This window comes from Vicia villosa, unplaced genomic scaffold (genome assembly GCF_029867415.1).
Source record: "Vicia villosa cultivar HV-30 ecotype Madison, WI unplaced genomic scaffold, Vvil1.0 ctg.003248F_1_1, whole genome shotgun sequence".
NCBI classification, from domain to species: Eukaryota; Viridiplantae; Streptophyta; class Magnoliopsida; order Fabales; family Fabaceae; genus Vicia; species Vicia villosa.
Genome location: NW_026706149.1, coordinates 90,654 through 102,949, shown reverse-complemented (window position 1 = coordinate 102,949; position 12,296 = coordinate 90,654). Strand labels below are relative to the sequence as shown.

At 33.7% G+C, this 12,296-nt stretch overlaps 1 pseudogene; it reads right to left on the bottom strand.

The window, feature by feature from the left end:
- Window positions 1–9,147: 9,147 nt before the first annotated feature.
- LOC131640631 (vicilin-like) lies at window positions 9,148–12,296 on the bottom strand (annotated as a pseudogene).

Below are 12,296 nucleotides of genomic sequence, written 5' to 3'. Positions count from 1 at the left end.
GGTGAAGCAATAGTCAGGGTAAAGAAGAGAATAAGGGTTGGATTCTCTGGATGGTAAAGATTGGATTAAGGTATGTGGAGATTCTATGGTGAGGGTAGAAGAAGAGGGAGTATCAGAAGATGTTAGGGGACAAACATTTAGTGGTAGGGGATTAAAAATGATAGGAGAAGGAGGTGGTTGGATAGTGTTTGGGATGGTGAGGGGATTTAGAGGTTCAGAAGAAGGAGGCTTTTGCTGAGAGGAACTGCCAGCTCTTAAAGCACGAAAAGAATCCTTGATGCGCTTCTGTTGGAATTCTTTAGAATTTACTTTGTAAGGATCATAAGAGATCTTCTGCTTCTTAGCTTGCTTACCTTCTTCTAAAGCTTTTCTCTTCAGTCTTGCTTCTTTCTTCTTCTGTTCCTTCTGCTGCAACTCGGCCAAAGAAGGAAGAACTCTTCCTCGAATCCATGCATGATCAACAGAAGATTGAACTTTTACAGAAGATTCCAAATAACGCTTAACAGCCTTGTTAAGCTCTTCTTTGAACAAGGAAGCAAAACCTTCAACAAGAACCCTTCTGGTCAGAATATCTGAAAATATTCTTGGAACAGAAGTTACCTTCTCAATTAAACGCATCCTTTATAGATCAAAACCATTCATAACATGTCCTTGAATGACACCAAAGAACTTGGGCGTTCCAATAGTTCTTAGAGGATCCAACAAATCACTTTCAATCAGAATGTCTGAAATCATTCTGGCGAAAGGAATAGCATTCCTCTTGAATTCTGGAGACTTTTTGCGTTCTTCATCTCGAGATTCTTCAATATTTGTTTTCAAATTTTGAAATAGAATGTTTGAGATGTTAACTTCAATCCCTCTTCCAATGCAGAAGAGAACATACTTCTGATCCAGATTGATGTAAGTTGAGGTAAAAGATCTCTTTCTATGATAGAGAGATCCTAGAATAATCTCAGCCCAAACTTTGTAGAACGGCTTCAACAAACCAGTTTGATGAGATGCAATACCACAAACATTAGATATTTGTCTCTTAACTGTTATCCAATCAACTATACCAGGAAGAGCACCTGTGCTTCCTTCTTCGTCATCGAGATTGTACGACATTCAGATTAACTTCTTAATTATCATAACTTCATGCCCTAACACGAAGGAGATGATTGCAGTTGGAGTAACCGTTGCATGAGCCCATAAATCCTTTACTAAAGCAAGATAAATTGGTCCAACCAATCTATCAAGGTAGTTTGACCAGCCTTGTGCCATTGTCTCAGCATTAGTGTTGAACCCATGTATTCTTAGATTTTCAAAATCTACCGAAGATTCACACAAAACTTCTAGTTCAATTGAAAGAATAGAACATGTCTTCAAAGGAGCTTAACCATGTTTGTGATGAACAAGATGAGCAGAAGACATTTCTTCTATTGAAGAACTTGATGAAGAAAGCATGGAGATTTACTGAGATTCGGTTACGAACTAGGGTTTATGCAAACAATGAGAAAAAAGAAAAAGAGAGATGAATGAAGAGAGAGAATGTAAAAAAAATGAAATGAATGGGAGATGAGTATATAAAGGGACGGATTTGAAATGAAATGCAATACGTGTTTGAATGAATATGATTACAGAAAACATGGAATCAAATGTGTTTAATGAGAGATGACGTTAGGAGAGATAATGTGAAATTTGAAATGATTTGCACAGTTACCTAGGGCGGCGTCTCCTCAACTGTACGCATGCTTGTCCAAAAAGAGTGAACACGTGTTCATTTTCTGGAAAACTGGTGACAGCTGTTTTACTTTAAAAGAGATTCTGAATCAACTTAGATAATGAAGCATTAGTAATAACAAAATCAGAACTTCTAATTGATCACTATCAGAACTTCTTATAAGAAGATAGTCCAAACACATTTTAGAGCTTATCCATACGTCAGAACTTCTCATCTTCTCATTCTGGGCATAAATCCATACTGATATTCTTCAGAATGAATTTAAACCTATCTTCAGCAAGGGGTTTTGTAAAGATATCAGCCCATTGATGGTCTGTATCCACAAATTTTAAAGAAAGAACACCCTTCTGAAAATAGTCCCTAATGAAATGATGTTTAATCTCAATATGTTTAGCTTTGGAATGTAAGATAGGATTCTTAGATAAACATATAGCAGAAGTATTATCACAGAAGATAGGAATGTTACTCTCATATATCTGATAATCTTCTAACTGACTCTTCATCCAGAGCATCTGTGTGCTACAACTAGCAGCAGTAACATATTCTGCTTCTGTTGTTGAGAGGGCAATGGTAGCTTGCTTCTTGTTGTACCAGGAGATCAGGTGACTTCCAAGAAATTGACAACTTCCAGAAGTGCTTTTCCTTTCAACTCTATCTCCAGCATAGTCAGCATCACAAAATCCTACTAAGTTGTACTCTTTAGATCTTCTATAGACTAAACCAACATTAGTAGTACCTTTCAGATACCTTAAAATTCTCTTAACAGCTGTTAAGTGAGATTCTCTAGGATCTGATTGGAATCTTGCACACAAACAAACACTGAATAAAATGTCAGGTCTAGAAGCAGTCAGATATAGAAGAGATCCAATCATACCTCTGTACAACTTCTGATCAACCTTCTTACTTACCTCATCCTTACCTAGGACACATGTTGGATGCATATGAGTTTTGGCTTCTTTGCTTTCATAAAGATTAAACTTCTTCAGAAGTTCTTTCACATAATTCGTTTGATGAACATATGTTCCATCAGAAGTTTGATTGATTTGAATCCCAAGAAAATACTTGAGTTCTCCCATCATGCTCATCTCGAATTCAGCCTGCATAGACTTAGAAGACTCCTTCCCAAGTGAAGCATTAGAGGTTCCAAAGATAATATAATCAACATAAATTTGACAAATTAAAATATCTTTCTTAAATGTTTTACAGAAAAGAGTCGTATCCACTTGTCCTCTAGTGAAACCATTGTTCAGAAGGAAAGAACTTAATCTTTCATACCAAGCCCTAGGAGCTTGTTTCAAACCATACAATGATTTCTTTAGTTTGAAAACATGTTCTGGAGACTTTGAGTCTTCAAAACTGGGAGGTTGGTGGACATAGACTTCCTCATCTATATAACCATTTAAGAAGGCACTCTTAACATCCATATGATATAGAGTGATGTTGTGTTGAGTGGCAAAAGAAATCAATAAGCAAATAGATTCTAACCTGGCCACTGGTGCAAAGGTTTCTGTATAGTCAGTTCCTTCTTGCTGACTATAGCTCTGAGCAACCAGTCTGGCTTTGTTTCTTACAACTTCTCCTTTTTCGCTTAATTTGTTTCTGAAGACCCACTTGGTTCCAATGATGTTGAATCCTTTTGGTCTAGGAACCAGATCCCATACATCATTCCTTGTAAACTGATTTAGTTCTTCTTGCATGGCAATTATCCAGTCTGAATCTTCTAGAGCTTGATAAACAGAAGTTGGCTCGATCAAAGAAAGAAGACCTAATTGACCTTCTACGTTGTTCTTCAGGAATGATCTGGTTCTGATAGGATCTTCTTTCTTTCCAAGAATGACATCTTTTGAGTGAGCAGAAGTTAGTCTTGAAGATCTTCTGACTGTTGGCTCTTCAGAAATTCTGAGATTCTCTAAAGACGCAGCAACTTGATCTTCTGATCCTTTGCTTCTGAGATCTTCAGCTTCTAATACTTTGCTTCTTGGTTCTTCAGCTTCTGAGATTGAGATATCTATATCTGCAAAATTCTCAAACTGCTTTGGCTTTTCAAGACCAAGCTTATCATCAAATCTAATATTGATTGATTCTTCTACAACCAATGTTTTAGTATTGTATACTCTGTAGCCTTTAGAGCGTTCAAAATATCCAAGAAGGAAACACTTTTGTGCTTTAGAATCAAACTTACCAAGATGATCTTTAGTATTCGGAATGAAACAAACACATCCAAAAGGATGAAAATATGAAATGTTGGGATTTCTGTTCTTCCACAATTCATAAGGAGTCTTATTTAGAATAGGTCTTATAGAGATTCTATTATGAATATAACATGCAATATTTATTGCTTCTGCCCATAAGTGTTTCGCCATATTGGTTTCATTGATCATGGTTCTGGCCATTTCTTGTAGAGTCCTATTCTTTCGCTCTACAACTCCATTTTGCTGTGGAGTCCTAGGGCAAGAGAAATCATGGGCAATACCATTTTCTTTGAAGAACTCCTCAAAGAATCTGTTCTCAAATTCGCCACCATGATCACTTCTGACCTTTATGATTTTGCACTCCTTCCTAGATTGAATATGAGTGTAGAATTCAAAGAACACTGAATGAGACTCATCCTTGTGTTTTAAGAAATTTATCCATGTCCAACGGCTATAATTATTTACGATGACTAATCCATATTTCTTCCCTCTGACAGATGCTGTTTTGACTGGGCCAAACAGATCAATGTGCGGAAGTTCTAACGGCCTAAAGGAAGAGACAACATTCTAAGATTTGAATGCAGGTTTGGAGAACTTGCCCTTCTGACATGCTTCGCAAAGAGCATCTGATTTGTATTTCAGATTTGGGAGTCCTCTGACCAGATTTAGTTTGTTAATATGAGAAATCTTTCTCAAACTAGTATGGCCTAATCTTCTGTGCCAGACCCATTGCTCTTCAGAAACAGACATAAAGCAAGTCAGCTTCTGCTTCTCAAGATCAGAAAGATCAATCTTATAAATGTTGTTCTTTCTCTTGCCTGTAAATAGGATTGAGCCATCCTTCTGACTTACAGCCTTGCAAGACTTTTGATTGAAGATTATGTCATAACCATTGTAACTTAATTGACTTATGGACAATAAGTTATGCGCTAATCCTTCTACAAGAAGTACATTAGATGTGGAAGGAGAGTTACCAATACTTATGGTTCCAGAGCCAATTATCTTGCCCTTATGATCTCCTCCAAACTTGACTTCTCCACCAGACTTAAGCACCAGGTCTTGGAACATAGACCTTCTTCCCGTCATGTGTCACGAGCACCCAGAGTCCAGGTACCATGACATGTTGTGCTTTGTCTTCTTTGCTGCCAAGGATATTTGCAACAGAAATTATATTCTCCTTAGGTACCCACAACTTCTTGGGTCCTTTCTTGTTAGTTTTCCTCAAGTTCTGATTGAACTTGGATTTAGCATAATGAACAACAGGAGGTACAACATGATATTCTTTAGGTTTAGCAGCATGATATTTTCTAGGTTGTGTCACATGCTTCTTAGTGTGTATAGCATGAAAGCTTTTGGCTTGTGAAGTGAGCCTAATATCCTGTGAGTGGCCATATTTGAACTGATCATACAATGGCTTCTATGTGATTTTCAAATCATCTACAAGTTCAAATTTGTGTGGGATATCACCCTCATAGCCAACGCCAATCCTTTTGTTTCCAGAAACACCATATATCATAGAAGCAAGATGGCTTCTGCCAATACTTCTAGATAAAAACTTTTTGAAGCTCGAGTCATATTCTTTCAGAATATGATTGAGACTAGGAATGGATTTTTCTGAGTCAGAAGGAGATCCAATGTTTTTGGATAATTTTAAAACTTTTTCCTTCAGTTCAGAATTTTCCACTTCCAGCTTCTTAGTTTCAGAATCAAATAGCTTTTTCAGCTTTTTGTATTTGATAATAAGATGAGCCTTGAGTTCCAGAAGTTCTGTTAAACTGGAAATTAACTCTTCTCTAGATAGTTCAGAAAATACCTCGTCAGAATCTGATTCTGATGTAGATTCTGATCCATCATCAACAGTGGCCATCAATGCAATGTTTGCCTGCTCGCCTTCAAAGTCTGATTCTGATTCTGAATCTGAATCATCCCACGTTGCCATAAGACCTTTCTTCTTATGAAACTTCTTCTTGGGATTCTCCTTCTGAAGTTTTGGACATTCAATCTTAAAGTGTCCAGGCTCATTGCACTCGTAACAAATGACCTTCTTGTCAAATCTTCTGCTTCCAGAAGATTCTCCTCTTTCAAGCTTCTTTGAACTCCTGAAGTTCTTGAACTTCCTTTGCTTGCTCTTCCAGAGTTGGTTTACCCTTCTGGAGATCATGGACAGTTCATCTTCTTCTTCTGATTCTGATTCTTCAGAATCTTCTTGTTCAGCCTGAAAAGCGTTAGTACATTTTTTATAATTTGATTTTAATGAAATAGACTTACCTTTCTTCTGAGGTTCATTTGCATCCAACTCTATCTCATGGCTTCTTAAAGCACTGATCAGCTCTTCCAAAGAGACTTCATTCAGATTCTTTGCTATCTTGAATGCAGTCACCATTGGTGTATCCTTTGTCAAGAACTCTTAATCCAGCAGTTAGCATTTGAAATCTTGAGAACATTTTCTCAATGTTTTCATCATCCTCCATCTTGAAGGCTTCATATTTCTGGATCAAGGCAAGAGCTTTGGTCTCCTTGACTTGGGCATTTCCTTCATGAGTCATTTTCAATGATTCATATATATCATAGGCAGTTTCCCTATTAGATATCTTCTCATATTCAGCATGAGAGATAGCATTCAGCAAAACAGTCCTACATTTGTGATGATTTTTGAATAACTTCTTTTGATCATCACTCGTCTCTTGTCTTGAGAGCTTTACACCACTAGCTTTCACTAGATGTTTGTAACCATCCACCAGAAGATCCCATAAGTCACCATCTAAACCAAGAAAGTAACTTTCGAGTTTATCTTTCCAATATTCAAAGTTTTCACCATCGAATACTGGTGGTCTAGTGTAGCCATTATTTTCATTTCCATTATACTACTCAGAAGAGCCAGATGTAGATATAGGTGTAGGAGTAGGATCAGCCATCTTAGCGTTTTTCTCTTCCTGAATCTTTTTTAAACACGGTTAAGTGCTTGCACCTTAGAACCGACGCTCTGATGCCAATTGAAGGATAGAAAAACACTTAGAAAGGGGGGTTTGAATAAGTGTATCTTTAAAATTCTTAAGATAAAAACAATTTGCACAATGATTTTTATCCTGGTTCGTTGTTAACTAAACTACTCCAGTCCACCCCCTTGGAGTGATTTACCTCTCCTAAGGATTTAATCCACTAATCAAACTTGATTATAATGGTTTTCCACTTAGATAACCTCTAAGTCTTCTAGAGTATTCTGATCACAACCTGATCACTCTAGGAACACAATGCTTAGATACCCTCTAAGACTTTCTAGAGAATCCGATCACAATTTGATCTCCTCTAGTTCTTTACAAATAAATGTAAACAAATTCTTACAAGAGTATTACAATGCTTCTTAAAAGCTATAATCACAACTGTGATATTTCTCTTAAAGTTTAAGCTTAATCTCACTAAGATATTACAACAGTAATGAAGTGAGGTTGAAGATGAAGTTTGAGAGCTTTTGAATTTGACAGCATTTCTGTAAGTTTGCGCAAAGTGTTGTATTCAGCTTCTCATCAGAACTTCTATTTATAGGCGTTTGAGAAGATGACCGTTGGGAGAATTTAATGCGTTGCGTGATCCGTACAACATTGCATTTAATGTTTCACTCTTTTGTCAACTACCTCGAGCCTTGCTTTTCCTGCTTTTACTGACGTTGCCTTTAATAGCTTCTAACGTTCCTTTTATCAGTCAGCGTAGCCTGCCATCTTGTACTTGCTTCTGATCTGATCTTTGTTGATACAACGTTTGAATATATCAGAGTCAAACAGCTTGGTGCAGAGCATCTTCTTGTCTTCTGACCTTGAAGTGCTTCTAGCGTGATACCATGAGAACTTCAGTACTTCTGCTTCTGATCTCAAGTGCTTCTGATGCTTTAATAGGCCATGTTCTGATTTTGCTTGACCATCTTCTGATGTCTTGCGAGAGCATGTTCTGATGTTGCATACTTGAACCTTTTGAGTTAGTGCTTCTTGCGCTGATTTTGTGCATACTCTTTATATATTTCCTGAAATGGAAATTGCATATAATTAGAGTACCACATTGTCTCAAGCAAAATTCATATACATTGTTATCATCAAAACTAAGAATATTGATCAGAACAAATCTTGTTCTAACAGTGGTTAGGGCTTTCCTGAAGTATCGAGAGGCCATGTATTGTGGTGTTTATGGTGTGTGTAATGTTGGATAAGTTATGATATGTCGTTTATCCCATTAAGGAATAGGTCGTTAGAGAGGGTTTGGGATTGTGATGAAATAAAAAAGTGTTTAGTAGTACATAAAGTGTTTTATGGTCAAATAAAATAAGATTAATGCATAGGGACTATTACGTTAAAAGATGATGTATTTTGAATTATCAGTAACTAAACAACTTAGGTAATAAATTAGAATTATAATTTTTATTAGTTATTGTCTTATTTTAATTTTATCGAGTTAATATTTTTTTTTGTTATGGATCTTTCACTTGACTATCCATTATTAGCATTATATATATATATATATATATATATATATATATATATATATATATATATATATATATATATATATATATATATATATATATATATATATATATGTAGTGTCTTTAATACATTCGAAGATGTCAAATAAATCAATGAAAATGTTTTTTCTTTTCTTAGTTAATTTTGATAGTCTTCAAAAAAATTTAATATTATATTTTTCTTTAGTTTTAATATCATTTTTCTTTAGATCCTATTAATACACTGATGAATGTATCTCACGGATCATAGATATGAGATATCAAGTTCTTACATTAGCTTTAGTGTTATTAGTGTCTTGTACTTTTATTTATTGACTTTTTTAATAAACAATCATTATATATTTTTGTTATGAAGTCTAAGCCCATACTATTATAACATTTGTCGTTTGCTCGTAGTATCACAATATTTATTGGAATACTATTTAATTTTTATTAATTTTCCTATGTGATTTTTCTTTAGGATTTACAAAATAAGTTATGGAAAAATACTAATAGTGGCATATACAGGCCCATTTTTAATTGCATTATCAAATTATAACTAAAATTATAATTTAAGGGTTTCATTGACTATTTATGGTTGATTGAATAATACATACTCATACTAGTATAAAAGAGTATTACTAAAAAAGCACGGTAGTTAAGAGGATCATCAAAATACTCTTTATTTATTTATTTATTTATTCATAGTATAAAACTGGAAATATAAATATAGTTACCAAAAAAATTGTTTTATTCTTTGCTCACTATGAGCTATATATCTTGATAGCATACATGCATATTATTTGCTCACTCATTAAAAAGTATCCAAAATTGAAGATAGACGATCTCTTGTTTCATGGCTTCCTCTCTCTCTTTGCTGAGGTTGAGCATTTGCAAAGTAAGATTGTTTTTGATTTCCTAATAGTCTATCAACCTCTTGAGCTGATCCAGCGAATGTAAGATCTTTCACTGATCGATGTATCTGGCTAATCACGTTGTCCTCCTCGCCTTCAACTTTTCAATCACCAGAAAAAAAGAATATATTGATTATTTTTTCTCTTTGATTTAATAGAACCAGACTTTTAAAATACATACATAAAATGAATATATAGAGAGAGTGAATGAGTGATAATATGATATACCTGCAAAAAGTTTCTCTGATTGTTCTCAGCATTGATACCGAATCCAAGCAAATTGAGATTTGAGGAAGCTCTTATGGCAACTGGATGACCTGCTGGAATTACAAAAACATCTCCTTGAGACAACTTAGCTTTGTAATTTATCACTTGTTTGTTTATCTCTTCTTCCCCTTGTTCCTCTTCTTCGTCGTCTTCTTTTCCCTGTCCTTGTTGGTTTTCATTTCTTTGACCCACAAGTTCAAAATCTCCATTTCCTTCGTTATCTGTTACTATTACTATGGCCCTCAAATTGTAGTGTGGCAACAATAGAGATCCCTGGAATTTAATTTTTAAAGAAAACTAAATAAATATTTTTGGTATATGTTCTATACACAAAGCATGTTAATGACTATATAAAAATAGTTACTTATAAAAATAGTCAACTTAATAACAAAAGTTTGCCAATATAACTTTAACATGCAAAAATAAAATCATTTAGAACAATTAAAATTTAATCAAGTGAAATCTCGGTGTGTTATATAGTTAGTTTCCTATAGTATAAAATCATTTTACCATACCTCCTTAATCTCAACAGAATTAACAAGTATATCCAAGTTCTGAAGTTGTGGATTTTTCTCTGGAGTGACTTCAAAGAATTTGCCAAACTTGTTGGAATAGATAGGATTGCTACTTCTTAAGTTAAATGGTTCAAATTCAGAGGATAAACTTCTTTTGGAGCTAGACTTTGCATTTATACTCAATTATTTAATTTGTCGCCTTGATAATTTGGCTATTACATCCTCTTCTTGACTCTGCTGCCTCTTATCCCTAAGGCTTCTTCTTTGTTGTGTCTCTTTCTCGTGCCCTTCCCAAAGAACTCTATCTCTTCATAATCGGTCTATATAATTTTATAATATATACAAAGAAAAAGTGAATATTAACTTATATATAAAAAACCAAACAGATACATAAAGAATGAAGAAATTTTGTGTGTTATGTTTACATTGATGGAAGCCTGTAGAATTTTCTTGCTGAACCCAGATAAGATGGAAGGTTGGTTTTGATTTCCAGACAATAAGAAAGACTGTTGAAAGGACAAAAAATAATCTTAAGATCATTAGAAAATCTTTACAGTAAAATAGGTATAAATACAATCGCAATTGTTGTAGTTATGTTATGGTAGAGATCCCTACAATTTTTCTTACAACAATGCGCAAACCATATTTGATATAAGAAAATGTAAACATTAACTGACTATATATACTACCTGAAGTTGGCCAGGTCTATTTATAGGAATCGCAAGATCTAATACTCCAAGATCTTCGTCGTCGTCTCGATTAACCAAGTAAGCAACGGTGCCAGCAGGAAGTTTTATTGTGTCTCCACGTTCAAGGTTGAAGGAGTTTCTATCATCGAGTTTCAACACTGTGAGTATAGCTCTTCCTGAAAGTTACAATTAACATTATATTTTAAAATTGAATTTCATTTATCCTTACAAAACAAACATGTAAAGTAATAAATACCATTTTTTAAAAATAAACTATGTGTGATTAGTTTTATATATTTAACTTGATCAATAATAAATTACCACTGAGGAAAACAAGGATGAAATCGACATCGGTTTGTTGTGGCAGAAATATGGTGTGAAGTTTGGACTTATATTCCAAAAGACGGTAGTTTTGAAGATTTTCAAATATTTTGAAACGTTGGTCAAATTTTTCGAGAAGACGGGTGTAACCGTTTTCATTTTCAAAAAGAGTTTGGAACCTGTTAGACTCGAAGATAAATGGATGAAAATATTTTCTATTTTCTTAGTTAGTTTTGATAGTCTTCTAAATTTTTTAATATTATATTTTTCTTTAGTTTTAATAGTATTTTTCTTTAGATCCTATTAATACACTGATGAATGTATACACGGATCATAGATATTAGAGGTCAGGTTTTTACATCAGCTTAATGTTATCAGTGTCTTAACAATTTTTGATATAAAAAAGTATAATTTTTCATAACTAAGAATTATTATAATACAACAACTATAATTTTTAAGGATTTTAAAAATCATATCAAATAAATTTTAAGATACGAATGAACTTACCAGTGCAAACGCACGGATATTCTACTAATTTATAACTACAAGTCAACCCAGATTTATTTATTTTATGGTAATTAAAAACATACCATTAACTATGGTAAAATGTAGAACTTTTCAATTTTAAAAATTCAATTTCAAATAAAATATTTGTTTCGATTTTAAAAATAGAGTTTTTTCGATTCTACAAATGTAAATGTTTTTTAATGATCACATTAGTAGATATTTTTATTTGTCTAAAGAGAAAAGAGTTGAATTTATAACTTCTTTATCCGTTTAATCCATATATTTTTCTCAAAATTAAGTGTATATGCTAGCAAACATGCATTGTCTTTTAATTATATAATATTATTTCATTTTATACTAATTTATTTATATTTAAATTTAAATTTACCTTAGACGATACAATACTTACAAAATAAAATAATAAGTTTTAAGAATTTTCCATAGTCATATTAATAATAAAATAATAAGTTTTAATAAGTTTTAAAAAAAGGGAAGGAGGGAACTATTTTGCTCGCAATCCTTTGGAGCATTTGGTTGAGAAGGAGTGAGATTATTTTTAACAACTCGTCTTGGAACTCAAGAGAAGTAGTGTGGAGTTGTAAAGCTCTTGTTTGGAGATGGTCGTTTATCGAAAAAATTATGCATGCCAATTGTAATTTCTATGAGTTCAGCAATAACCCAT